General features: G+C 47.0%; 1 protein-coding gene and 1 long non-coding RNA gene across 4 annotated transcripts in view; both read right to left on the bottom strand.

Annotated features, from left to right (window-relative positions):
• PRKG1 (protein kinase cGMP-dependent 1) overlaps positions 1-26,451 on the bottom strand; it is a 376,558-nt gene that overhangs the window by 276,736 nt on the left and 73,371 nt on the right. The gene's annotated exons all lie outside the window — the stretch shown is intronic.
• Positions 1,160-5,365, bottom strand: LOC137477816 (uncharacterized). Its single transcript, XR_011001194.1, has 2 exons — positions 2,640-5,365; positions 1,160-2,550 (listed from the first exon to the last, which is right to left on the bottom strand). It is a non-coding gene; the product is annotated as an uncharacterized lncRNA (long non-coding RNA).

Below are 26,451 nucleotides of genomic sequence, written 5' to 3'. Positions count from 1 at the left end.
TCAGCAGCCCCTTCTCACCACCCCAAAGTGCTGATGATTTCCTCTCCCACATCCCTCAGAATCGTCTGCACCCCAGACAGGGCCTGCTCTGAGGCTCTCAGAGGCTGTCCCCTCCCTTTCTCCAGCACTAATAAACATCATTTTGAAAGAGCAATGGGATGTGTCATCTCCATGAGCTCCTGCAGTCATCCCACGGTGTTTCAGTGATATCAGACACATCACAATTACTCCTTCTGCTCCCACCAAACAGGCTCCTCACCACAGCTGCTCTGCTATGGATGTGCAACTGGCTCAGAAAACAGCTGAAGAACTCATCCAAAATGGGATTTTCACAGTGGAAATGCTGTGGGTTTACCTTCTGAAGCCTCAGCCATGGACAAAGCTTTCCTTTCACGTCCCTGTGTTTTTGAGGCATGGTTGCTGCCCTGTTTCTGCATCAGTCTGGATGCCAGGCAAAGAGTATTCCATTAAAACCACCAGTCAGGCTTTGGCAGCTGGCACAGCAGCTCTCCAAAGCACGGAGGAGTTTCAGGAGATGACAGTTACCCAGTTGCTTTCCAGCAGGGAAGCAGCAAAAATCATCTGCGTGCAGTGGGCAGGCTCCCGGTGCCAGCTGCAAATCCCTGCCAGTTAAGGCAAACAACCATTTAATTTTCTTGCAGAGAGGGACGGGATTGACTTCCCATTCCAAGCAGCCCTGAGAAAGGTCAGCAGACACCAGGAAATACTGAAAAATTGTGTCAAAACCCAAGCCAAGATGAGTTTCAATGTTCTCCAAGGCAGGGGCTGAGAGATTTGACATCACCAAAATCCAAAGTGCAGGGGAGCTCCAGGAAATGGTCACAAACTCCATCAGGAATGTCTGGAATGCTTGTGATGCCCAGCCCTACAACTGCCACACAATTCCTGCTCCCAGATGAACAGCTTATTCCTCTGCTCAGATTTTAAAAGTGAATTCCTAAGGTAAAAGCACTCTGTGCCCCCACTGCTAAACTCCTCAACCACTTTTCAGCTTCTCATGGCAACGGATTTTGGACAAGTTCTGCTGAAATTATGGTAAAATTTACACAGGAGCTCAGGGAATGTCAGCAATTACCAGCATGACCTCGAGGCTTAAAGAGGAATCGGGATTAGAGGGAGACTTGTTTTTCTGCAGTGATTTGGTAGCAGATGGTGACTTTTATTTAGCCCTTTTGAAGAAAAGTAGCCTTGAAACGGGCACTTTCCCAGCTTCATTAACATGATATTGAGAGAAATATCAAGTGTCTAAAACAGGGACAATTCCCAGAGCCTCACACAATCCTTAACAAATCCAAACTCTCGTGCTGCAATCTGCTTGGTGGCTTTTGGAGATGTGAGCTTCCAACTTCTGCTGCTTTCCAATTTTATTCTGCTGTGAAACCAGCTCAGCTTCTCCTCTCTTTGCTTGTAAAATTCTGAGTGTTTTCCAGCTCTCAGCAGAGGCTGAGACCACTCAGTTCTTCCACCTGCATTTTGTTTGCTGATAGGTAAAACAAATAGCTGGCATTGTAACCTGAGCATCTTCTCAACCCACCCTGAGCAGCCTCACTGAACCCTCTGGGCTTGCAACAGGACTGAAGTGACCCAAAAACTTCAAAAGTTTAAAGTAAGAGCAAGGAAAGAGTCAAACAAGCCAAGGCTGAAGAAGCCAAAAGTCTGAATTAAAGCACTTAATGAAGGGTCAGAAGTCACCAGCATTACATTCAGGAGGACAAACTGTAGCTAAATAGTCAAGATAAACCAGACATGGCTACAAATTTAAGAAAATATTGCCATGGTTTGGCCTCTCTGGATTGAAAACACTCTTCTGGTTGGATAATTCTGTAAGAAGTAACCTGCCAGTGCTCCCCTGCCTGAAGAAAATCCATGTGCTGGCTGCTCCTGTGCTTGAGGATCAGGAGGATGTGTTTACACCGGTGACATTTCACAAACTGTGTCCCCATTCCCCTCCCACTCAGTGCTTGACAGAGACAGCACCAAGCCTGGACTGATTCCTGCTGAGAGGAATAAAAATGCTCCCTTTCAGCTGATAAATGGGCACAGGTCAAGAGGAAATCAATTACAGACAGAAAATACACATTTCTAACCTGTACATTTAAGCAATTCCTTTACAAGTGCTGAGATACAGCTGAGATGTCTTCAAATCTTTTTTACACAGCTAAAAACCCTGCACTTATTGCTGGCTTGCAGCAGCACATATGGCATGCCAGAAAGCACATGAAGGAATCATATGAACAAACAGCTCATGTACATAATTGAAGGCAAAATCGATTCTCCCTCCATTTATTGTTGAATGAAAACCATCCAGAACCATTAAACATTACAGGGGAAAAAAAGGCCCTAGAAAGCTGAACTCAAATTGTGTATTTTTATTTTGCTGTAAGGTTTTTGATATGATTTCACTGATCATGGAGTCCCAGGATGGTTTGGGTGGGAAGGGACCTTAAGGACCATCCATTCCCACTATTCATATTCCCAACACTACTTCCTCACCTATCCTGCAACTCCACAGCTTTTTAAAGCTTTTTTCTATTAAAGCTTTTTTCTATTCTATTTATTTTCTTTTTCTATTCTATTTCTTTTTAAAGCTTTTTTGTATTAAAGCTTTTTTCTATTACCTTGTGTTTATTTATTCTGCAGCGCAATCCATAATAATGCTCAGGTTAAACCTGCCCCATCATAAATTCCAAGAGGCAATCTCCAGCTGAAGGAATTAGTTACTCAAAGTGCTCTCAGCTCCCAAAACGTGTGTATAAAACAACTCAGCCCAACTTAAATCATATCAGATTTGTACCCAAAAAAAAAAAACCCAATTCCTGTGTGGAGCTGCCAGCCCTCATTAATCATGTCCTGATGAATGAAACCCTTTCCAGCGCAGGCAACAGAGATTTCCTTTAAAACGGTGGAAATGTTTGAGGTTAATCTTTTTGACAAAGCAGTCAATTCAGTGAAATAACTTCCTCCACATCCCCTGCATTCCCAGCTAGGATAAATCCAAGGAGCTGGGCTGGAGTAGAGGAATCCAGGCTGATTTCTACCAGCTGTAGACCAAGCCAACATTTTTTCCCTGTTTCAGTGCCTCGGTTAAAATCCTCAGGGAACCCTGGGACATATTTTCACATGTTCAGCTGATGATCTGCTTGGAGAGGCTTCCAGATGGATTTGGCAAGACAAGTTGAAAAATGCATGGTCATGTTCTCCTCTAAAATGGTGCTGTGAGGGGCTAAGCTGACCTTTGCTGAATTGTATTTTAAGAACAAGAGTCACTTAGGAAATACTTCATGTCTCGGGATAAACACATTTAGCTGGAAACAAGATCTAAACAAGAACAAGATACTTCAAACTGGCCATGTGTCACAGCCTACTGTACTTACAGTAGCTTTTCTTTACAAAAGAGTGACACAAAAATGAGAACTTTGGTCTTGAAATTTTCTTTGACCCTTTTAGAACTGAGCATGGGAAGTGCAGCATCACAGCACCAGAGTAGAGAATGCTTAATCAAAATGTTGTTTCTGATGGGAAAACCTACTCCTCATTTCAGCAGGCTCCAAAAGGTATTTTTATACCACTTGGTGCTGAAACTTTATTGTACAACACGTGTTTATCCTGAATTAAGTTTTTTTCACCTTTCTGAAAACACTTCACGATAATGCTTAAGGTTTGGGTTTTTTTTTTTTAACCTGCAATTCTTTAAACAGGCCTGGGACAGAGGCACTGGGAATAGGAACAGTTTCTGAACCCTTCCAGGGATGGCAATTCCACCACTGCCCTGGGCTACTGAAAGTGAGGGCCAGAGCAGAACCTTATATTTCATCTGCTCTCAGATTTAAAGTTAATTCTTTCCTGTTCAAAAATCTAATAATCTCCTTCTTAGAATTTTCATCTGCAGGATTCTTCCTGAAAAGATCACTTGACATACACACACAAAAAAATATCAAATATAAACTTCTCTTCACTGCAAGTAGAAAGGGAAGTGTAAGGAAGGTCATCCCTGAGTGGTGCTGGCTGAAGGTCACTCTGCTCCAGCTGAGCTTTTAAATATCAGAAAAACCAACAGGGATCAGCAGCACAGAGGTGAAGGTGACACATATTAGTGAGACACAGGATTGCAGTGGGTGGAAGGGGAGGTCTGGCTGCAAATATTTACACAAACTGGAACAAATTTAGGACAGGCTGAGCCAGCCCATCTAACCACGAGGCAAAGCAAGGCTTACTCTGAACGACCCCGAGTTTGATATTTACTGTGTCCTCTGGGGATTCAGGCCTGGCTTAGGCTAAGTCAGGTCAATAAAAATGAAGTCCAGCTCCTGAAGTTTGGTAATAACTCAGCAATTGAAAGGATTAGAAAGAGGAGGTTAATCCTGGGGCTAGATCTAGAAGCAGGGTGCCTGTGCTGAGCCCAAACCAGATAGTCTGGGCTCCTCAGCACAGCAGGGCCAGGAGCTGCCGGAGCTGAGCAAGGGCCTGGAGCATCTGGGTGCCCAGGGAAGGCTGAGGGAGCTGGGGCTGCTCAGCCTGGAGAGGAGCCCCAGCTGAGAGGGGCCCTCAGGCCTGGCTGTCCCTGTGTGCAGGGAGGGGCAGAGCAGGGCCCAGGCTCTGCTCCGGGGCCAGCAATGGCACCAGAGCCACGGGCAGGGCCTGAGCCCAGCAATTCCCCCTGCACAGGAGGCACAACTTCTTCCCTGGGCAGAGCCCAGCCCTGAGCACATTGTGCACAGAGCCTGGGGGCTCTCCTCCCTGGGGCTGTGCAGAGCTGTGTGCACACAGGGCTGTGCCCTGAGCTCTGGGATGGCCCTGCTGGAGCAGGGAGGTGCCTCCAGGTGCCCATGAGCTCCTTCAGCCTCAGCCACCCTGGGATGCTGTGGACTGAGGTGTTATGCTGAACACAGTGATGCCTCAGGTTTTAGCTTTTACATTTTTCAGATTCTGAGCTGCTTTAGTGTGCAGTTCTGAGCTTCACATCAGGGGATGATGAGCTCTCTTCACAGAGTAGGGAGACAAAACAATTCCTTCTCCAGCTGGGGACCAAGGACAATGATCCAGATCTCAGGCCCAAGACCACAAACAACGTGGGCTGAAGAGAGAAAAACAAGCAGGATGGGACCCCATAACCTAAAGCTGTAATTGAACAATGAACTCCAATGTGCAAATGAACCAGAACTTATAAAAGTGAGAGACCCCGTGAGCAGTCATGCATTTTGTGACCATTTTGGTTCATCTTGGATGTAGCCCTGGCTGGGCTCTTGTGCTGCCAAAGGTGGATCCATTGAGGAGATCCTTTTAATAAATCCCTGCTTTATTCTTTAACCCTGTCCAGCCTCTGTTCTAGGTCAGCCTTCACCAGGCATCAGTGGAGCCACCACCATGGACACACAGCACCCCTAGCCCGGGTAAACATGGAAACCTCAGCTCCTCTGCAGAGCTCTCCCAGTGCTGCAGAACAGCCACATCCATTCTGCCTGAGCCTGCACATCCTGCAGAGGCCTCTGCCTCTCCCACAGCCCCAGGTCCCTCAAGCCCCTCCACACTACCTCAACTCACCCATTTCTAGGCAGCTACTACTTTGCAGACTTTTACCAAAACCTCACTTTGTGGGTGGAAGAAGACAGCAAAAAGAGCAGAAACTTGCAGTTCTTTGGAGACTATTAAATATTTCCCATTCTGTCTCAACCATTTTGTGTAACTCCAAGCTCACCCCAAACAGGAGAGCTCCCTGAGCCAGGCAGGAACCAAGGCTAAAATCCAGCTCAAATACATCCTAACAGCAATACACACTTTCTGAATAAACTAGCTGGGCTTGTCACAGCAAATCCCTGCACCCAGGGCCCAGAGGGACAGCAAGGGAACACAAACACTCTGCCCTTTACCCATTGCTTTCCTAACCTCTGGCTGGGAACTGCACAGCATGGGGACAGGCTGCACTGGATTCTGTGACTGCAAAATACCCTGCCAGAGCTGTGCATCCAATGTTGCGGATCACACACGGGTGGTTTGGTTGCTGCTGAGCAGAGCTTGCCCTCCTCAAGGACTCTGCAATGTCCCATGGGAAAATCCATGTTTTCCACTGGCAATGCAGGGATCAAAGTTGAAGATGGAGGCAAAGAATGCATTGAACATCTGAACATTGTCTCTGTCCCTGTCTGTGAGGTGACCATCAACACCTGCCCATCCCATCCCATCCCAGCAGTGATCACCCTCTCCTTGCCCACTTTTCAAGGATGAAGACTCAGGCAGCTGGCTGAGCTTCAGGGAAAGTGGGAATCACTCAGCTTCCTTTAAAACACTCAGTGACAAAACATCATGGTGGTATTCTTTTAAACAAAACAATTTGGAGATTTTTATATAAAACATTATGTTTCTTCACTTTCCAGACTCAGCAGGGACTTCTGTGGGGCCAGCTTGGATGGGGATGGCCCAGTGATGTCACAGTGCTGGGACCAGGACACCGTGTGACATCACAGCCCTGCCTCACGCCAGTGTCACCCCCTTTGTGACATCACCACCCTGCCTGCCTCAGGGACAGCAGCCCTGAGGCTGCTCATGGCCAGAAAAAGCCTGGAAGTCACAATGGGAGCCCAGCTCATGGCAGTGAAGCATTCCCAGGAGCAAGGGGCACATCAGGAATAGGCCTGGTGCCACCAGTGCCACCCCACGGGGCCTGAGAAGATCCTGCAGACACAAAGGGAGTTGAGTTCTCCCATCCCTGAGCTGGCTGGCGAGGGCCAGCAAGAGCTTTCTGTTTGCAGCTCCCCCACTCTTCCTGTTCTAAACAAATCAGCATTTCCCAAGGAGCTCTCACGGCGCTCCCACTGCTCTGGTTTGCACTGGGATAGGGCTCCTTTCTTCCCAAGAGCTGCCACAGGCTGAGTTTGGAGTCAGGATGGCTCAGGAAAGAGCTCCTTGGGAAAAAGTGATCACCTCTCAAAACATCACCATTACTCGCACAGTGCAAATAAAAACATTGGGCTGGGTTCTTCATTTCTGCTCTTAGCAGCAGCCCCCTGTCACACAGGAAGATATAAGCACGAATTTCTAAAAACACATCTTAGCAACCTTGTAACATTCCAGTACTTCAAAGCAGTTTAATTCCTGGTTAAAGGAAGATGCCACTGGGAAAGATGAACTTCATGGATTTCGTGGTACACAGCAGCAGCGGGGGAAAAAAAAGACATTTTTAATATTTATTCCTAGAAGTGCTGCACAAATCAAGAGCAAACAATACCACCACCTACACAGGACATCTCTTAACCTGACAGCACAACAGAACTCTTCTTACCCAGGAAAAGGAGGGCAAAATGGCACCATACAATGCTCACATCATTTCTCCACAGCTGCCTTGCCCCCCCAGTCAGAAACCACACACAACTGCCAGGCCTGGTTTTCAAATCTTTGCCCCCACCAAAAAAAAGAAGATTACCAGACCTCCAAGACAGAAAAGGCCATGAAGAAAATTCCAAAGTCAAACCCCACTTGGAAACATCCAAATTCTCATTCTATCTAATACCTGGGGCAAGCAGAAATCCAAGGAAATTAAAGCTGCCATTTGGTGCAATGCAGACACAATCATCACCTGAAATGCCACAATTCCTGCTGGGTTTCTGACTCTTCTGAGGTATAAGCAGAGCAAGACCTTGGAGTTTTTTAACAGAAGAGCTGAGTATTTTCCCCAATATTATTTTACCTACAATTAATTATTCTGATTTATAGAAGGGTAATCAGAAGTTGTGCTACCAAAACGACACCTGGGCTGGGCAGAAAAGCACAGCCACAGCCTGATTGTGTCCAGCTCCTCCTCATTTTTCCCCAATACACCAACAGAAGGACTGCAAACCTCCAAGCAGAGCAGCCCCTTTGCTGCCTGAGCATTCCCAGATCAATCCCACAGGAAATACTCCTGCTCTGTTCAAACAAGTCTCTGGGCTCTGGGAAACATCACTGTGGCAGGTAGTGGGGCTGCAGGAATTCCAGAGCAGCCATCCCAGCAAGAATTGCCTGCCCCAAAGGGATCTCCCCAGCGCTGCCTCTCCTCTGTGGGCAGCAGCCATCCTTCCTGCAGCCAAGTTTCCCCTGCTCCTCCAACCCAATCCTGGCTCTTGCTCTCTCTGCCACACACATCCAAACACTCCTGTAATTCTGGAAGAACAAATATTTTCTTGTTTTTATTGTGTTTTGCTGGGAATTTTTAAAATTATCTTTCCCTTTTTCCCACTTGCACTTAGAGGTTACTGCTTAATGAAGAACCAGCAGAGGAAATCCCAGGATGGTTTGGGTGGGAAGGGATTGAAAGCCCATCCAGACATCCCTGCCATGGGCAGGGACACCTTCCACTATCCCAGGCTGCTCCAAGTCCCTTCCAACCTGGCCTTGCAATGATCCTGATTGCTTACCCTGGAGAGGAGAAGCTTTGGGGTGACCCAACTGTGGCCTTCCAGTGCCTGAAGGAGCTACAGGAAAGAGAGGGAGAGACTTGGGACAAGGGATGGAGGGACAGGACACAGGGAATGGCCTCCTACTGCCAGAGGGCAAGGATGGTTGAGGTTTTGGGAAGGAATTTTTCCCTGGGAGGGTGGGCAGGCCCTGGCACAGGGTGCCCAGAGCAGCTGTGGCTGCCCCTGGATCCCTGGCAGTGCCCAAGACCAGGTTGGACATTGGGGCTGGGAGCAGCCTGGGACAGTGGAAGGTGTCCCTGCCCATGGCAGGGGTGACACTGGAGGGGATTTAAGTCCCCTCCCACCCAAACCATGCTGGGATTCTGTGATCTGCACATCCCTACAGAAGCTCTCTGGCTGCTGCCGGCATCCCAGAGTCAGTGACTCTCTCTCGTGAGCCATTTCTTGTGCTCAGCAGTCAGGAGGCAGCACGGAGACATCCTGAGGAGCAGAGAATTAGTCCAGCCAAAACTGAGTGCAAGGAAACCTTTTCAGAAAGGACTGACTCAATGAGGTGATGAGAAGAGCAGTGCCTGATGACCTGGCACACACACCCCAGGCAAGCAAGAGACAAAAACAACTTTTCCTTTAGAGCTTGGAAACCTAAGGATTTTTTTGTGCTTAAAATATCAAAGCCAACAAATTCACAATATGCCCCTGCACAAAGGATGCTAGAAAACATTGATTTCAGGATTATTCAATAACCCTTCTCTTCCCTGTTGTTCTGATGAATGAGAATTTGAGCTAATTTGCTGGAGTTAATTATTTATTGTTATGGAACCTTACAGCTCGCAGATGGTCACTGTTATTGTAAGAATTGCAGGGGACCTGCAGCATCTTGCTGGGGCCTTTCCTACTTTATTTAATTCCAGAAGAAAACAGAACTATCTGCCAATTCCCAACAAAAAGTTAATTTTCTCTGTATTACCACTGGAGTTATACCCTCTTCCCACTTGCTGGCTGCTTCCCTATTTCCAGTAAGAGGCATCAAGTGCAGATTGGTTTCGAAGAGAGAGAATTAAACTCCTTTTGTGGAGGAAAATGAACTCTCAGCAAGGAAACCCTGCTGTAACCAATATCACTCAAGGATTGTTCTTGCCTTTTCCAGCAACCATAACCCTCACTCCTCCCAAGGACAGAGAATGTAGCACACTCCAATAAATAAATCTAAGATAATAAAGGCATAAGTCTGTGCCCCAGATTCCCCTAAAAATCTGAGCCATTGAGCTCATTGCCCACATCCACCTCAGATTTGAGGCTTGGGCTTTGCCAGGAGGTGAAAAAAAGCCCAGAAGGATGAGGAGCACAGCAAACACTGGAGGTCTGTGACCCTTTCCCCAAACAAAAATGTCAACTGCAGGAGAGCAGCAGGGCTCTGGTTTCACCCTGCAAGGGGCCAAAGTGCTGCTCCTTCTGTTCCAGGAAGGGAGGAAAATGAGTGAGTGAAACAGCGGAGTTTCTTTGCAAGGTCTTGGAACATTAACCCTGGTAAGACAAGGGCTGGGATGGAGACTCAGGCAGCTGGCTGAGCTTCAGGGGAAGTGGGAATCACTCAGCTTCCCTTAAAACACCCAATGCAAAACATCATGGTGATATTCTTCTTACAAATAAAACAATTTGGAGTTTTTTATATAAAACATTCTGTTTCTTCACACGTAAATCTGATTATCAGCTATTCCAGCAGGAAAAAAAGGAGCAATTAGATTTGGAAAAGTGTAGCCAGCAGTGAATGTGCACACAGAGTGATCCTGGAGTGTAAACAAAGCTGGTTTAAACCATTCTGCTTTATTCTTTTTCATTAGTTTGCAGAGATTATATTCAACTATTTGCTTTTTAATCACATTTGAAAACATTAATTTCCTATCAACAGTCCTGATTTCAAGTGCAAACACTGCTTAATTAGAACTCGTGGGGAAATGATTTTAGGTCCTGTGGAAAATGAGCCTGCTTTCATTTCAGAAAGAAAACCACTCACAGCCCAAAGGTTATTCTGTTTATTCCTGGGGAAAATCCAAATGCCAAAGATGAAAACCAAAAATGCAGGCACTGTTTGATGTGCATCGCGGTTCCCTCCAATTCTCCAGGACAAGGTAACTGGAGAGGTAAAAAGAACGTTCTATCCATACTGCATGGAATCACACCTTTCACAAATTCCAGAGCCTAGAAAAAACAAATCCCCTGGGGAAATAAAATTTACTGATAGGAAACCAATTTTAAAGGGGACAAAAACTGTAGCCACAATAACAGGATAACCAGAACCTGATGATCCAAAAGCTTTTTAAAAAGTCAGCTGAGGATATAGAGTATCTCTCTGTTCCTTCCTATGCTTTCTTCTGCTTATGGGATCACAGAATATCCTGCACTGGAAGGGATCCCCAAGGATCATCCAACCCCACCCTGGGCATCCCCGTAGCGGTGTCCAAACCCTCCTGGAGCTCTGGCAGCCTCAGGGCTGTGCCCATTCCCTGGGGAGCCTGGGCAGTGCCAGCACCCTCTGGGGGAAAAACTTTTCCCTAATTTCGAAATTAAGTTTTCCATGGAAGGGAAAGAAGCTACTAAGTTGTGGATTACTGAGCTTTGCCTCAGCACAACCAAGTAGGAGACACAGGCTCTAAAAAGATGAACTTAATAGGACTGTAATAGGTAACCTCAGTTGGTGCAGGAGGTGGAAACAGGGAGGGGAGTGATTAAATCAACCCTTTACTTGAGGAAGTCAGATGAGAAGTTATTTGGAACGAAGGGAAAGAATACAAGAAGTAATGGGAGCTTTGAGGGAGACATATCCATAAAGCTCCCTCACCAAACAGCCCCTCTGGCCATTGGAGACCCCATTTGTGCTCCTTAACCACCTCAATTACCTACTGCTGGCCTGGATTTCCTGGAAATTCCCAGTGCTGGCAAAAGCCTGGCAAAGCCTGGGCACTAACACAGCCAGAGCATCCCAGGGTGGCTGGGGCTGAAGGAGCTCATGGGCACCTGGAGGCACCTCCCTGCTCCAGCAGGGCCATCCCAGAGCTCAGGGCACAGCCCTGTGTGCACACAGCTCTGCACAGCCCCAGGGAGGAGAGCCCCCAGGCTCTGTGCACAATGTGCTCAGGGCTGGGCTCTGCCCAGGGAAGAAGTTGTGCCTCCTGTGCAGGGGGAATTGCTGGGCTCAGGCCCTGCCCGTGGCTCTGGTGCCATTGCTGGCCCCGGAGCAGAGCCTGGGCCCTGCTCTGCCCCTCCCTGCACACAGGGACAGCCAGGCCTGAGGGCCCCTCTCAGCTGGGGCTCCTCTCCAGGCTGAGCAGCCCCAGCTCCCTCAGCCTTCCCTGGGCAGGGAAGGATGGCAGCAGAGCCTCTTTTATCCCCCAGGATGCATTGTAGTCTCGCTTCTCCAATTAAACAAACACTTCTGCTACAGATTACCAAAATACCCACTTGGAGCATCCTGCTACTGAGTGTAGCTGCAAGCACCAGAGCAGTGTGGCACAAATTATTTCACTCAGCACAACCAGTATCTTCCCTTGGCTTTCCTCCTCCTAGTTTGACAGGATCATAATGGAATGGAACAAAAGGGGTCCTTGTCATTCAAACCCTCTGGAACTCAGAGAAGCAGAGGCTTTTTGACTCGGGTTTGTGTGGGACACAACACCCCAGACTGATACATGGACAGAAGAGTGATCCTTGCCCTCAAATTCCTGATCTTCTTTAGGTACTCCCAGCTGTCCTCAGCACTGGCAGTTACTTTGTGCTTGTCCTGTTATTTCTGAACTCTGGAGTTGTTTAAAGAGCGCAAATGAAGGTGCACAAGCACTGCTGACCTTTCTTTGAGTGCTCAGAAATGCTGTATCTGTAAAGATACGAAACAGCCAGGAAATTTTTCATCTTTTATTCATCTGACTAGCTCTTACTGCAAAGGAATTGGGAAATTGAAAATTAGAAACTTTGGACAGACCTGGGAAAGGAATTCAAATGCAAATACCAGCAGCTTAGTGCAAAGACAATGAAACTCAACACATGGACACCAAGTTACAACAAAAAATTCATTAGAAGAGGTGTCAGACCAGACAAAAAACTGAGTAACCTGGTTCAAATCATGATGACAGAGATTTCAAAAGGCCTACTTTACAAAATAATCAGGAACTAAATATTTAATGGAAAGCTTCACCAGACACCTGGTGTGACGTGTAAGGCTGGGGCCATGCCCTGGCTCTCCTGGGGCTTATCCCAGTTAGAAAACTGTCTCTGTGCCCCACACAGGGAATTTCTGTGCACCTTTCACTGGGAACACTTCACAGAATTCTCAGAATTCACAGAATCACTGGGTTGGAAGAGACCTCCAAGATCTTCCAGTCCAACGCAGCCCCAACACCTCAACTAAACCCTGGCACACAGTGCCACATCCAGTCTGTTTTTAAACACACCCAGGGATGGTGACTCCACCGCCTCCGTGAGCAGGCCATTCCAGAACTTTGTCACCCTTTCTGTAAAATACTTTTTCCTGATATCCAACCTGTATTTTCCTTGGTGCAGCTTAAGGCTGCATCCTCTTGTTCTGGAGAAAGAGATCAACCCCACCTGATTACAACCACCTTTCAAGATAAGGTCTGAGTCTCCTTTTCTCCAGGCTAAGCACCCCCAGCTCCCTCAGTGGTTCCTCACAGGATTTGTGTTCCCAGCCCCTCTCCAGCCTCATTTCCTCCTCTGGACATGCTCCAGCATCTCAACATCCTTCCCAAACTGAGGGGCCAGACCTGGACACAGCACTCGAGGTGTGAACTCACCAGTGCTGAGTAGAGGGGCAGAGAGACCTCCCTGCTCCTGCTGGCCACACCATTCCTGATCCAGGCCAGGAGCCATTGGCCTTCGTGGCCACCAGAGCACACTGCTGGCTCATGTCAGTCGGCTCGACCAGTATCCCCAGGTCCCTTTCTGCCTGGGCACCGTCCAGCCACACATGGACTTCAGGCAGTTAGCAAGGCTCTCATTTCTCTCCAAATAAGTCTAAATGGGTGACTTCCATCAGCGCAAAGTCTCTGCAGTGCAGCTCTCCAGCTGCTCAGCTCCCTGCTCTCCCCACTCCAGGGTTATCAGTCTGTTCCCGAGTGTCCTTCGGGATGAAGATGCTATTTTGGCCTCCATCTCTCCACACTGCCTCATCCATCCTCCCAGAGCTTGATGAGATCATTGTCTTGAGTGCTGCGAGGAGTGAAGAACACACCAATTTCCAGCCACAACTGCTGGCCCTGCATGCTAAGGGCTGGCTGGCTCAGGGGATGCCAGCCGGCGTGCCAAAGAGCCGCTGGGAACGGTAGGAAGGAAGGAGAAATTGCTCCTTGGATGCCTTGGCCACAAAGTTTGGAAACTCTGAGGTTTCACAAGTACAGTGTGAAATATGATTTAACACAGGAGGTGTTATTCACAGCAGTGTGAGGACGATCCACAACCCACACTTTGTCCCTGAGTGCAGCAAAGGCACCTGGCACAAGTGTCCCATGACTTCGGGTGACAACGCCCAGTTCCATCAGCACTTGGGATAACTCAGAGGGAAGTTAAAATAGAAGTTGGCACAATAAGCAAGATCACAGAGCTCCTTGCTCTGCTTCTGTATGAAAGTGTGGATTTCATTCCTGGCAAAGCCAAGGTTTTCCAGCTGCCCAGCTCTGCTGATGAACTCGGCATATCAACTCTGCTGACTTCTGACTGTACTCAAGCTGTTTGCCCCAAATGCATTCCTGACACTCCTCCTTCCAAATTCCAGTCACTTTTAACAAACCTGGTACAGAATGATACAATTAGGAGAAAATCCCAGAATGGTTTGGAAGAGATTTCAAAGTCCATTCTATCCCCAGCCCTGCCATGGCAGGGACACCTTCCACTATCCCAGGTTGCTCCAAGCCCTGTCAAACCTGGCCTTGGACACTGCCAGGGATCCAGGGGCAGTGAGTTCTCCATGTCTGGGATGTGCAACTGCGCTGCCCCAGCCCTTCCCCAGAGCTGCCCAGCACGGCCTGGAGATGCCATCAAGCTCTCCAGACAGGACACACATCCAAAGTGCTGCAGGAAACACCAGCTCCTCCCTTTTTGAGGGATGCTGAGAAAGAAACTCCAGCTCCTCCCTTTTTGAGGGATGCTGGGAAGCTGTTTGGCAGGAATGTTGACCTTCTTGCCTCATGTCCAGATCAGTAGCCAAGTATTTCTCCAAATGATGCTTCCAAAGTCATGGGTATTTAAGAGCAATAAAGAAAGGGGATAAGGACTTCATTGTACAAACATGATCACAGCTTCATCTGCCCTCCTCAAGGACCTCCAGCCAAAGTGATCTCCGCAAGGATGAGATGTTTGCCATGTCTCCCCCCAAGACCTGCAGGCAGCTCAGCAGCCTCCCTGCTGGCAGCAAAAATCCACTCGGTTTCAGTTAATACGCAAGAGAGGAGCCCATGGTTTCTGAGAAGCTGAAAATGAGCATCTTCCAGAAAAACAAACCCATAATAAACAGCCCAATAATGCCTCACTGCTTTATCTCTGTCACACACAAGCAAAGCACAAATTTTCTGCTAGACCATATTCAATGCACAGATCCATTTAAAAACAGCAGCTCATAAACACTCTTGCCACAAGTTTTGGGGGGTTGGTTTTGTTCGGGGCGTTTTTTGTTGAAAGGACACAAACCCAGCAATCCTGAATGTCTTAAAGGCTGCAATTGCTGCCAAATCAGAACTGAATCAGCTATTAAACACCTCTACAAATTACCCTGATGTCGGGAAAACAAGCCATGCCCATGTTAGCCAGAAACATTGGAGGCTCTGGGATGAATCACAGCAGTGACGTGGCTGCCATGCTTGAAAGGACACAGTCATGACTTGGGGACGTCACCAGACGGCCCAAAACAATCACCCACCAAGACATATTTTTTCATAGCTGCTCTCCAGAGCTTTTCAGGTGCAAGGCTGGTGTGTGCTGTGATTTATTTTGGGCTGGGAAAGCAGCAGTCTCACCTTACTGGATACTTTATCAACCCATTAAGTAGCAAATTCCTCTTAAATCTTGCTTTTTCTTTGAAGTACCTTCCAAAAAGTAAACAAAGGCACTTGAAAGGTCACAGACAGGTTTTCTTTCCTACACATGAAAGATGGAGGCATTTTTAAGCCTGCCAATATTTTCAAAGCCTGTATCATCCCCAAATAGCTGGGAGAAGAGAAAATGCCTTTCTGCACCTGTATTTTCTCCCCCTAAATTAAAGGGCTGTTTCGTCACCCACTGAAAATTATGAAACAGATCAAGAATGACAGAAATGTTTTCAGGCTGAGGGAAAAGGGACTCCTGTGGGCAAATGTAATTCATCTGAGGAGGGGATGGCAGACTGGGTCTGAAATAAATGAGGTGCTGAGTGATCTCCCCGAACTTGGAACAGCAATCATGTAAAATATTGGTGTATCCAAAAAGGGAGGCAGATGTTGGCATCTGCTTGTGTGCTGAGGAAAACCAGAACCTGCATCTCCTCAGGAGTTACACCCCAGGTGAGACCCAGCAAGTGAAGAGCCATAAGGGAATGGATTGGGAAGGAAGGATGAAGGTGAAAAGCAGGACACTGTCAGGGGGGTGTTCCAGCACCCATATGTCCTACAAACACCACCTGGCCCACAGTCCCTCACACAGAAAAGGAAGCCAAGATAATGGACTGCAAGTCCAGAGCAGAAAATGGGATTTGTTTCCAAGCAAATCAGACTTGGAAGTACAATAAAGCCTTTAGCCACAGGTCCCTTCTGCAGGGTTTGGCCAGTAAAGCACACCAAAACAAACAGAATGGTTTGTCCCTGGGTTACTGATGATTATGGAACTGCCCAATATGGATTCACTTAGGAATATTCAACAAAGGGAGCCACTGCCTAATTGCTGGTGTGCAAACTGCTGGGAACAGCTGTTTTGAATACTGATCACCTGAGCAGATTAATTCATAATTAATGTCTGCATGGAACCTGAGGGCTTCTAAAAAAAAATGTCTCTTCCCAGCCAGGACAATTGGGATTTGTTTTGTTCCTTTGGAAGTGAAACCCAGCTCTTTAGGAATGTGCTGTGCTTTTCCAGGCTGAGAGTGTTGAGGAGACCCACAAAAAAAAAGAGAATAATTCAGATTTTGTCACTCTGATGAATCCTGTCAGACTCAGGCTCAACCTGCTTGACAAGGTAATACTGGCTTGTTCACAGCACTGAGTGCTCCTCTTTCACCCTGCTCAGGGTTCACTCCATGGTTTGGGCAGGTTTACAGCTCATCCCAAAGCTGGGCATCCACACAGAGCACAGACTTCAGCCCCATGCTTCCTCTAACAGGGAATTTCTCCTCCTCCAAGCCCTGCCTTCATTTCTGACCCAAGCAGGTAAAATGACTTTATTAGCACGACCATTCTGCCATTCCATTCCAGCAGTCAATAAAACTCTTTTTGTCTGTGCTGCTTTTCCTCAACAGCTTTATCTGTTTGCTGATCGTTTTTTCCCATTCACTGAGACACAAATCCCACAAGCTGTTACTCCATTCCCCAGGTTCCCACAGTGCAGGAATTGATCTCTTTTGAAAGACAAACCTAAACTACCTTTTCCTGAGGCCAGCATTCCCCTCCCCTCACCTCCCTGGGAGCCTTGGCAGTGTTGGCTGTGAAACAAAACCATTTTTGAGGTTATTAACCTGCTCAACGGAGCTGAGGGGAGAATTCCACACATCCTCTAAAACAGATTCCTCTGGATTGCACAGCAGCCCAAGGAGCTGTTCCCTGGCACGAATAATAGGCCAAACACACCAGTGGCTGTTTGCAGCCCACGTTTTAGGTTATGGAATTGCTTCTTGCTGAGGTTATTCTTGAAATTAGGAGAGTTTCAGACTGCCTGGGAATGCAAATTCTTAGGGCAGCTTAGCAACAACAGCTCAGGGGGTGACTTGTAACAATGACAGAAGGAAGAAAATTGGAAGGATTGGGAAAAAAAAAACCTCCTGCAAGACCTTTGTTAAAGCTTGTCAACAAGAGAATCTGGCTGCTCTTCCCCTGTAAGAATTAGGTCTAACTTTGGTAAAGACCACAAAAAAACCCTCATTTTGTCAGCTAAAATAATTTCATTTCCACACGCAGTACTTGAGTTACTGTATAGGGAAAGTGCTCAACAAAGCAATCCCTGATCACATAAAGAAATTTGGGATGTATCTTGAGATCAAGACAAACCACACAGGAAGGACGGGGTGATTTGTGGAATTTGGGGAATTGTGATCAGGAGGTCGTTCAGGAAGGCTGCAGGGGAAAAATACAGATCTTTTCAAAGACACAGAGAGATCATGTGACAAGAAGAGAGACAAGAAAGTGCCCAGTGATGGTTGGGCTGGAGGTGCTTCCACCTAGATATTCTCCAGGACAGCAGCCTGGCACATTTGGATTTTCAAATGCACTTAGCCTTGATAATAGCTCCATTACCAATATTTTTAACTGGCAGAGTCCCTCCTGAGCTGAACTTCCCACAGCAAAGACAAGCTGCAAGCACTTCTTATGCTTCAAGAAGTGGCCTTTAGCTCTGGAAAGGACAAAGTTTTAATCCCAAATCCTAAATCATGCACGGAAGGGGGAAAGTTCGGTTAAAAAAGAACACAGTGAACCATTTCTAAGAGTGTAACAGAAGCACAGTGTTTATATTCCCACTTATCAGGAAGATCCCTTGTGTCCCAGTTGTTTCCTTTTGGTTTTTCATGATGCCATTAGTCAGCCACGGAGGCCTGAGGGGTGCAAGTGTTCTCAATACTCCATCAGAAACTCTCCAGACTTCCCATGACTGGGACTTTTAGCCCTATCCAATATGAGCTGGAGGAAAAAATCACTCAGCTTCTCTGTTGGATGACTTGAGGCTTTCCCAGCCAGATGTTCTACCTGAACATCCCTTCCCACCACAGAACAAGCAAGGAAAAAGCTGAGACACTGCTTTAATCACCTTCATCAACAAACTAATTCATTTCTTCACCAGATAATAAATTTAGGCATTGTTTTCTCCCAGCACAGACCAGTTTTCAGGCTGTTTTTGTGACGGAAAGCCCTGAGGAGGAGCTGTGGTGTCCATTCCTCCAGGAAACACCAAGGCATCCCAGCAAACATTTGTGCCCAACTCACCACTGGGAACAGGGAAGGTGCAATTCCCTGTAAAAGCACTCAGGGAATTGGACTGAACCACTGGAGCCTGTGACATGAGGCAGCAGTGCCTGATTTGGGGAAAACTCAGTCATTTACAAACCCAGTTCTCTTTTCTCTGCCCAGCTTTGATGTCCTGAAGACCTTGAGCCCCACAAGGAGAAGCAGGGTGTGCTCCCAGCTCCCCGTGCTGCCTGTGTGAGGGGATGATGTTAGAATTCCAAGCAGGCTGGAGGCAGCAGCAGCAGCAATATTCCAGCACATTAGCAATCATCTGCCATGGGGAGAGCTAATTTTTGCCTCATTAGAGCCTGATATGAATCTGTGATGTTGAACAGTTCCGTTTGCAGCTGCTCCCAACCTGTTCTGGCCAGGTTTTTGTGGTAATCACTAGGCTGAACCAGAGCAGGGATGTTGGGAAAGCATTTCTTTCAGAAGAAACACTGTAGCTCTTAATGCACACCAAGATTCAGTGAACCCTTCTGGTTCTTTAAAGGGTACCTTTTCCATGCTTCAAATCTTTCCAGGAATCAGGAAGGGCATCCAGGGATGAGCGAGCACAAGGTCTCACAAGCCATCAGGGATATATTCCAAATATCCTGCACATAGCAAAGCTGACAGAACAAATGCCATGGAAGGAAATAGCTACATCAAATTAATAAAATTACACATTCCCTTAGGAAGGGAATCATAATTGAAATGTAAAACTGTCTGCATTTCCTTAGGAATTATTTATGTCAAATTTGCATCTTGTCTTTCACCACTGAGGAGGAAAAAAAAAAAAACCAAAACAAAACAACACAACATTTTCTTGCTCTTAGGACTTGTCTGTTTGGGTCTGCTGGTGACTCCTAATTCCCAGATGGTGGAAACCCCCTCACCCTAGCACATTTCCATTCCCTATTCTCCTTCTCCACAACACAAAGCAACCTGCCCATGGCAGAAGGTGGAATTGGATGAGCTTTAAAGCTTTGTCCAGACTGGCCTTGGACACTTGCAGGGATTGGGAATCCACAACTTCTCTGGCAACCTGTGCCAGGACCTGCCCATGATAGGGAACAACACCCTGAATAAACACAGGACAATCCAAATCAGTCTGACAGGACTCTGAGAAACCCTAACACTGATGCTCGTCACTCCCACAGCACTGTCACTGCATTAACTTGTTTATTCTGAGCTTTTAAAAACCGTGAATCTTTCCACTCCTTATGGAGCTCTTAAAATCACTAATCTGGAATATTGGAGTGAATACTCCCTGATTTCTATTCTGGCATCAGAGCAATTCCTGATGCAGATATCCCACAGTCTGACAGCTGATCTGCATAATGTGGTGAATGTACTTATAACTCATCTCCAGACAGGGAAATAAATCTCCAGCACCTCTTTTTGCTGTGTGCTGCAGCACAATGCACAGCTCTGGAAACGCCTCCTGAGTGCCAATTCTGACTAGTAGGGCTCAGAAAATTAAAACTGTATTAGGAAACAGATCATTTTCATCACTTAGTCAGGGGGAACAAAAGCCCAGCAAGAGATTTTAACCCTTAACCTGTTTAGACATCAGTAACCCTAAGGAATGGGATTTATCCTTTCCATGGGGCCCAGCACAGGAGGGACCTGGAGCTGCTGGAGAGAGTCCAGGGGAGGCACCAGGATGAGCAGAAGGATGGAGCAGCTCTGCTGGGAGAGCAGGGATTGTTGACCTGGAGATACTTTGGGGTGACCAAATTGTGGCCTTGCAGTGCCTAAAGGAGCTGCAGGAAACATGGAGAGAGACTCTGTACAAGGGATGGAGTGACAAAGGGGAATGGCTTCCCACTGCCAGAGGGCAGGGATGGATGGGATATTGGGAATCAGGAATTGTTCCCTGGGAGGGTGGGCAGGCCCTGGCACAGGGTGCCCAGAGCAGCTGTGGCTGCCCCTGGATCTCTGGCACTGCCCAAGGCCAGGCTGGACAGGGCTTGGAGCAACCTGGGACAGTGAAAGGTGTCCCTTTGAGGTCCCTTCCCACACTCCTTCCTGCCTTGGCCCGATCAGCACCAATCAGTCCTCAGTGGAAGTCCCAAAATCCATATCCCATTCCACACTCCATTGCCTCCCATCAGCTTTCATTTACTGTGGGATTTTATGTTCGGCTTTGGCCCCAGCTCTCATTCTCTATTTCAGCCTGCCTTGTTTGAGGCCAGAGCACGAAGGAAAGGTTTCACTTACTGCTCATCTTCCTCTGGTAAATAACGACATTAAACAGAGCATGGAGACAGCAGCTCTGTGACAGATGGAGCTGTGCTGGTTTGTGTCACCCAAGGACCTGGCTCAGAATGCTAACACATGGAAATCACCCAGCTGTGGAACTGGGAAGCAAATCTGGGGACCAGGAAGAGGAATAAAGAGTTCCAACCCTGCTTTTTCTGTCAGCTAAATCAGAGGCTTCCCTGGAAGTGTTCGAGGGCAGGTTGGAGCAGCCTGGGACAGTGGAAGGTGTCCCTGCCCATGGCAGGGAATGAGATGTTCTTTAAGGTCCCTCCCAGCCCAAACCATTCTGGCATCTAGGATTTATTTTACCAAAGACAGAAAACTGAGATTACCACTAAAATTTAAAAGGCAAAGCAGCACAAGAAGCTGTTGGGACTTCTCAGCATTCCCCATCCCCTTGATCTTCCCAACCAACCACCCAAAGCTGAAACCCAAATGGTTTTTGTTCCAGTCAACAGAGCACAAAAGCAGGAAATAAATGATCCTCCCAGCAGCAACGATGAGCAAAGTAAGTTCTGCAGTGTTAAATAGGCTCTGCAGTGTTAAATATGTTCAGCCAAGTGGGGTCTGTGCAAAAGGCCTGGTTTTTCCAAGAAGGAAAACAATGTCCTGGAGAGAGTTGACAAATGATAATAAGCAGAGGCTGCTGGTGGAAAGCAGAAAATAAACTTCCTTTCTTTTCATTCATCATGCAGCAGGTCCACTTGTTCCCTCCAGATGAACATTCCCAAGGACATCGCCTTCTCTTATCTTGTACCAACCAGGAACAAAAACATTATTTGCTTAAAAAACCCCCAGATCTTCCATGGATTTATTCAGTCCAAATCTAAACCCAGGAGTGCAGTGTTAAATGGAGATCTCTGGAGCTGGTCTTCATTTCCAGGGCACATTGACCAGTTGGCTCCAAAAAAACTTTATCCTGGGACCTGACACTTGGGAATTTTCCTCAGCCACTGTGGAATTTTTACCCCATGGGTTATTACAAACCTCCAGGGATCAATGGAAAACTTAAATTTCAGGTGATGTCAGTTTTCCATCTTACTTCTGCAAAATCAATCCTAAAGTTTGGGTGGGGAGGAACTTTAAAGCTTACCTCATTCCCCCCCCCCCCGCCCCCCCCCACCATGTGTTACAGGTTTAGGGGCACAAATGGTTCCATAATCCTTAGGAACATTTTTTGCAGGGACTCCTGCAGTAAATTCCTAAGTTATTCACCATTTTCAATAGACACAATCCTGTGCCAGGTGCTCTGGGATGACCCTGCTGGAGCAGGGATGTGGCACCAGATGTCCCTTCCCCCCTGACTTGTCCCATGATCCCAAAGGCAGCAGGGCTTTGCCATAGCAGCTCCTCACTCCCCACTGCACATCTTTAATCCACATTACAACTGGACTTCCCTTTTCTGAGGGGAATAACTGTCACAAGAGAACAGGGCAAAAGAACACAGGGTTTTGGGCTGAAAACTCTGGGAGGAAAAACCCCTCATTTCAGTCAGATTTCACATAGTTATAAACAAAAGCTCCTGGACCTCTCCATCCCCCCAAAAATGTAATGAGAAGAAAGAGCTGGGTGCAGAAAAACAACAAGCAGCAAAAAATACAATTAACTTTAGGAAGCCTGTGAAGTTATACATCACTACTACTAAAAATAAAAAAAGAGCCCCACAATCCAGGCAGAAAATGACTTCAAGTTACCTCCTACTCCAAGATAAGAGTTTACAGAGTTTCACCAGTGATAAAGAGTCCCTTGTGGAGCTCCTCTGGAAGGATGGGGCTGCAGAACCATCCCAGGATTATTGCTTTTCCAGATCTGCAGCATCTCAAATCCCAGCTGCTGCTGCTGTTTAGAATATGAGAAAGCTCACCCACTGTTATTTCATCTTCTGGTAGCTCCACAAAATAGCTTTTGCAGTCAGAACCAAGAGGTTATGAAAATATTTAGCACAAGGATGGCAAACATCTTATTTTTATTAGTTTTTCCATCTTAAATCCAACGTGTTCTGATTGCATTTAATTATCATCTGTGCCTGGATGTGCGAGAGCAGCAGCTGCTGGGATACACTGTAATTTCCATTATTTTAGATAAATACAGTGTAAACATTGATCTGACATTTTGATTTGTTTCCTAAGAGCAGAATTCTCATTTTTCCCCCAAACCCATCTGCCAGAGCTGCAAAGAAGTTGCAGATCAGGACCCCTGCACATCAAAGCACAGGAAAAATCAGAAAACTTTGCCAAATGATGCAACACAAACATCTCCCCCCACCCCTCCCAGTTTTAGCCTTTTGTTTGTATTTACTCTCAGACCTGTCTCTTTCAAACTTCTGGGCTGCACAAAGCCTTGGCCACAAAAATCCACAGGAGGTTTTTCCCACCAAAAAAAAAAGAGAAGAAAATGCAGGAAATGTTCTCATGAGCTTCCCCTGGGGTGAAGAGATGTTCAACCAAGATGAAGTGTTTAAGGAACATGGAAAAGTTCCCTGGGACCAAGAGGAATGGTTTCCCCCATTTCACCCATTCCTGCCTGGAATAGCAATGATGAAGTCACTACTCAGCAACTCTTCGGGATGAGCTTCTGCAGGAAACTCTACAGGATTCCAGAAGAAGCAGGAGCTGATCCTGATGGGATCCCTTTCAGCTCAGGCTGTATTTGTACAATTCTGACCCAGCCTCTCTCTCCTTCCCCTTCCCAAAATTGGTGATTTTGAGCTGTCTCCCCACAACCAAGAGCAGGAACAAAGGGCACAGAGCTCCATTGGTCTGATTATTTTTCTAGATGAGTTTCCCAAGCAAACAAGGAATCCAAAGCCAGTGGAGCGCACCCAAAGGGAGCCTTCCCTTTACTGGTCCTTTAATGATAGTTTGGATTCTAACACTGGTATTTTTCTATCTGGACACACAGCCTGAGTTACAAAGCCCTGGAGTTGAAGGGGCACAACCAAAGGTCAGAATCCTCCATGTTCACTGCTGGGCTGAAAAGTCCTTTTATTTCACATTTCACATGTGGGAGCTGCAACAAAAGGGAGTCACGGAACAGCAGGGGGGACAAGAAAGGCATTTGTGCCTCCCTTTCCAGCTGCTATTATTAATAAAATGAATGAGGCTTTATCTCCCCAATTTCTTTGGTAAATAAAACCCCCTTCACCACAAAGCAGCCTTCGAATAACTGCTGAGCAGTACAGAAATAAACGGCACATCAGCTATGAGCTTATGTGGGGGGAAAATCCATTATAATTACATTTGTCATGCAGTGGGAACTGTTTTGGAAGAGGTTACACCTATCCACTGTTTTCCCTGGAGAGGGGAAGATGGATATCTGCCTGCCTGGGGATGAAGCAGGTTGTAGGAAAGCATTTACAGAATGATTTATCTGTTTGATAAACTCCAAGTTCTCCTCCCCAGCAATGGATTCTTTCAGCTTTTGCCAAGGCTGCCCCAGTTTTGTGTCAGTACCACACTGCAGAAAGGCTCAGAGAGGCTCAGGTAACAATTAGAGTAATGGCAAGAGGAGTAAATAACTATGAATAGGAGCAGATCCCAAAGAAAGCCGGGCCTTCACTGGGAAAATGAAAGGAATTCTCAGGTCAGCTTGACACTCAAACTTCTACAGCCCTGCAGAAGAACCTGCCAGCAGGCTCCTCTCATCCAATTCCAACAAGAATTTGTGCTGGCAGCAGGGCCTGGCTGAGGACAGAGACACCAGACATTGCTCTTTGGTGGATTTATATCTGTAAAAATCATCAAACACCCTCCAGTCCCTCCTCACCTCTGCTGGTAGCAACACCTCCACAAATTTGGGAAGTCTGAAGTCATCAGTCCCAGCCGGGATTCTATTTTCTTCTCCTCCCTACCAAATATTGGTTTAGTTAACAAAAGGTTAGGTTTTCCTTGCTGAAAAGGGATGACTTCACCATTTTTTCTTATTGCATTTTAAGTGCTAAGGTTTAGTTCTGCAGCTTTAGAAAATAACTGCCGCATCCAGAATATCAAACTACATCTGTCATAAGCCCAACCATCCTTTCATATCCCATTTCATCTCATGAACATTTCATGAAATAAGTACAAGAAATGCTTAATTCCCCATCACTAATATGGGTAAATAATACTGTTGGAAGAGTTAATTATTAAGACACGGTAAAATTAAAATAACGAGCTGATAACAGTGGAAGATTTGCATTCCATTGCCCCAGGTATGGCAGGACAACCCAATTTCTCCAAGAGGCAGGAAACCCATGAAGCCTGCAGAGGAAAAAGCCATGCCAGAGGGCAGGGATGGATGGGATATTGGGAATTAGGAATTGTTCCCTGGGAGGGTGGGCAGGCCCTGGCACAGGGTGCCCAGAGCAGCTGTGGCTGCCCCTGGATCCCTGGCAGTGCCCAAGGCCAGGTTGGTCTGACTCCAGCCCAACCCTGCAATACCAGGATGAAGGAAACAAAAATGAACAATACAAAAGCAGATGAAAGCATGAAACAGGAGAGCAAAGAAGAAGCTGCTGCCACAGGACATTTTCCCAAACCCCATGGGAAGTCCTGGGAAAGGCAGACTCCTTGGAGAACAGTGATTTATTGGCAGGCTGTGCAGAAATTCTGACATTGCCATCATTTCTAATTGATTCCTTGCCACACTGAGTGAGGTTGGAAAAGGGGCTGTGTATTCCATCACCATCTGTCAGAGGTGGGGCAGTTATCCCCTGTTCATTGGGCAGTTTTCTTTATCTCTTCCACAACCAATCCTCCCTCCAGGAGATCTCTGCTGTTCATGGCCAGTGAGTGTCCCTGCATGGCTGAGAAAATTCCATCATCCCATGGGGAGATGCTCCACCCAGGGGGAGGAGCCAAGCATTCCTACCTGGATACAATCTGACTTTGGGAACACCACAGCAGCCTTTGCCCACTGCATTCCCAGAGGAGCAGCTTTCTTCCCCACTGCATTCCCAGAGGGAGCCCAGGCCCATCCCCAGCAGCCCTGGAGCTTCAGAGGAAAACCACCCTTGTCCAGGATCCCTGCTCCAGCAGAGCCACAGCTGGCACTGCAGGAGGGCTGAGCCACCATGGGATGGGACTGCTGCCACCACCCTGACCCACAGGCTGCCAGGGCCTGCTCTGACTCTGGCAGTGGTTTGGTTTTGCTGGGGGATTTTTTGTACTATTGCATTTGTATTTTTTATTTTCCTAGTAAAGAACTGTTATTCCTATTCCATATCTTTACCTGAGAGCTCCTTAATTTCAAAATTATAATAATTCAGACAGAGGGGGTTTACATTTTCCATTTCAAGGGAGTCTCCTGCCTTCCTAAGCAGACACCTGGCTGTTCAAACCCAGACACCGAGCTCCTCCAGAAACTGAGTGAACGCACCCCAATCTCCAGAGCCAGCACCTGTGCAGTGAGATGCTGTCTTGGACATCTGCTTGGGACAGCAGATCCAGACCCCTCCAGAGGAGGTTCAGAGGCTCAGGTAGGGCCCAAAACACCTGCTCTGAGAGGCAGAACAAGTCCTGGAAGCAAAACAGCCTTGATTGTGTTGGAAAAGCCCTTACTGCAATGGATGCTGTTGTCATCACCTTCCACAGTGCCCCTGGGAGATGCAGAGAGGTGGGAATTAGCAATGT

The sequence above is a fragment of the Anomalospiza imberbis genome, chromosome 8, assembly GCF_031753505.1.
Source record: "Anomalospiza imberbis isolate Cuckoo-Finch-1a 21T00152 chromosome 8, ASM3175350v1, whole genome shotgun sequence".
NCBI classification, from domain to species: Eukaryota; Metazoa; Chordata; class Aves; order Passeriformes; family Viduidae; genus Anomalospiza; species Anomalospiza imberbis.
This window is presented reverse-complemented; position numbering and strand designations above follow the sequence as displayed.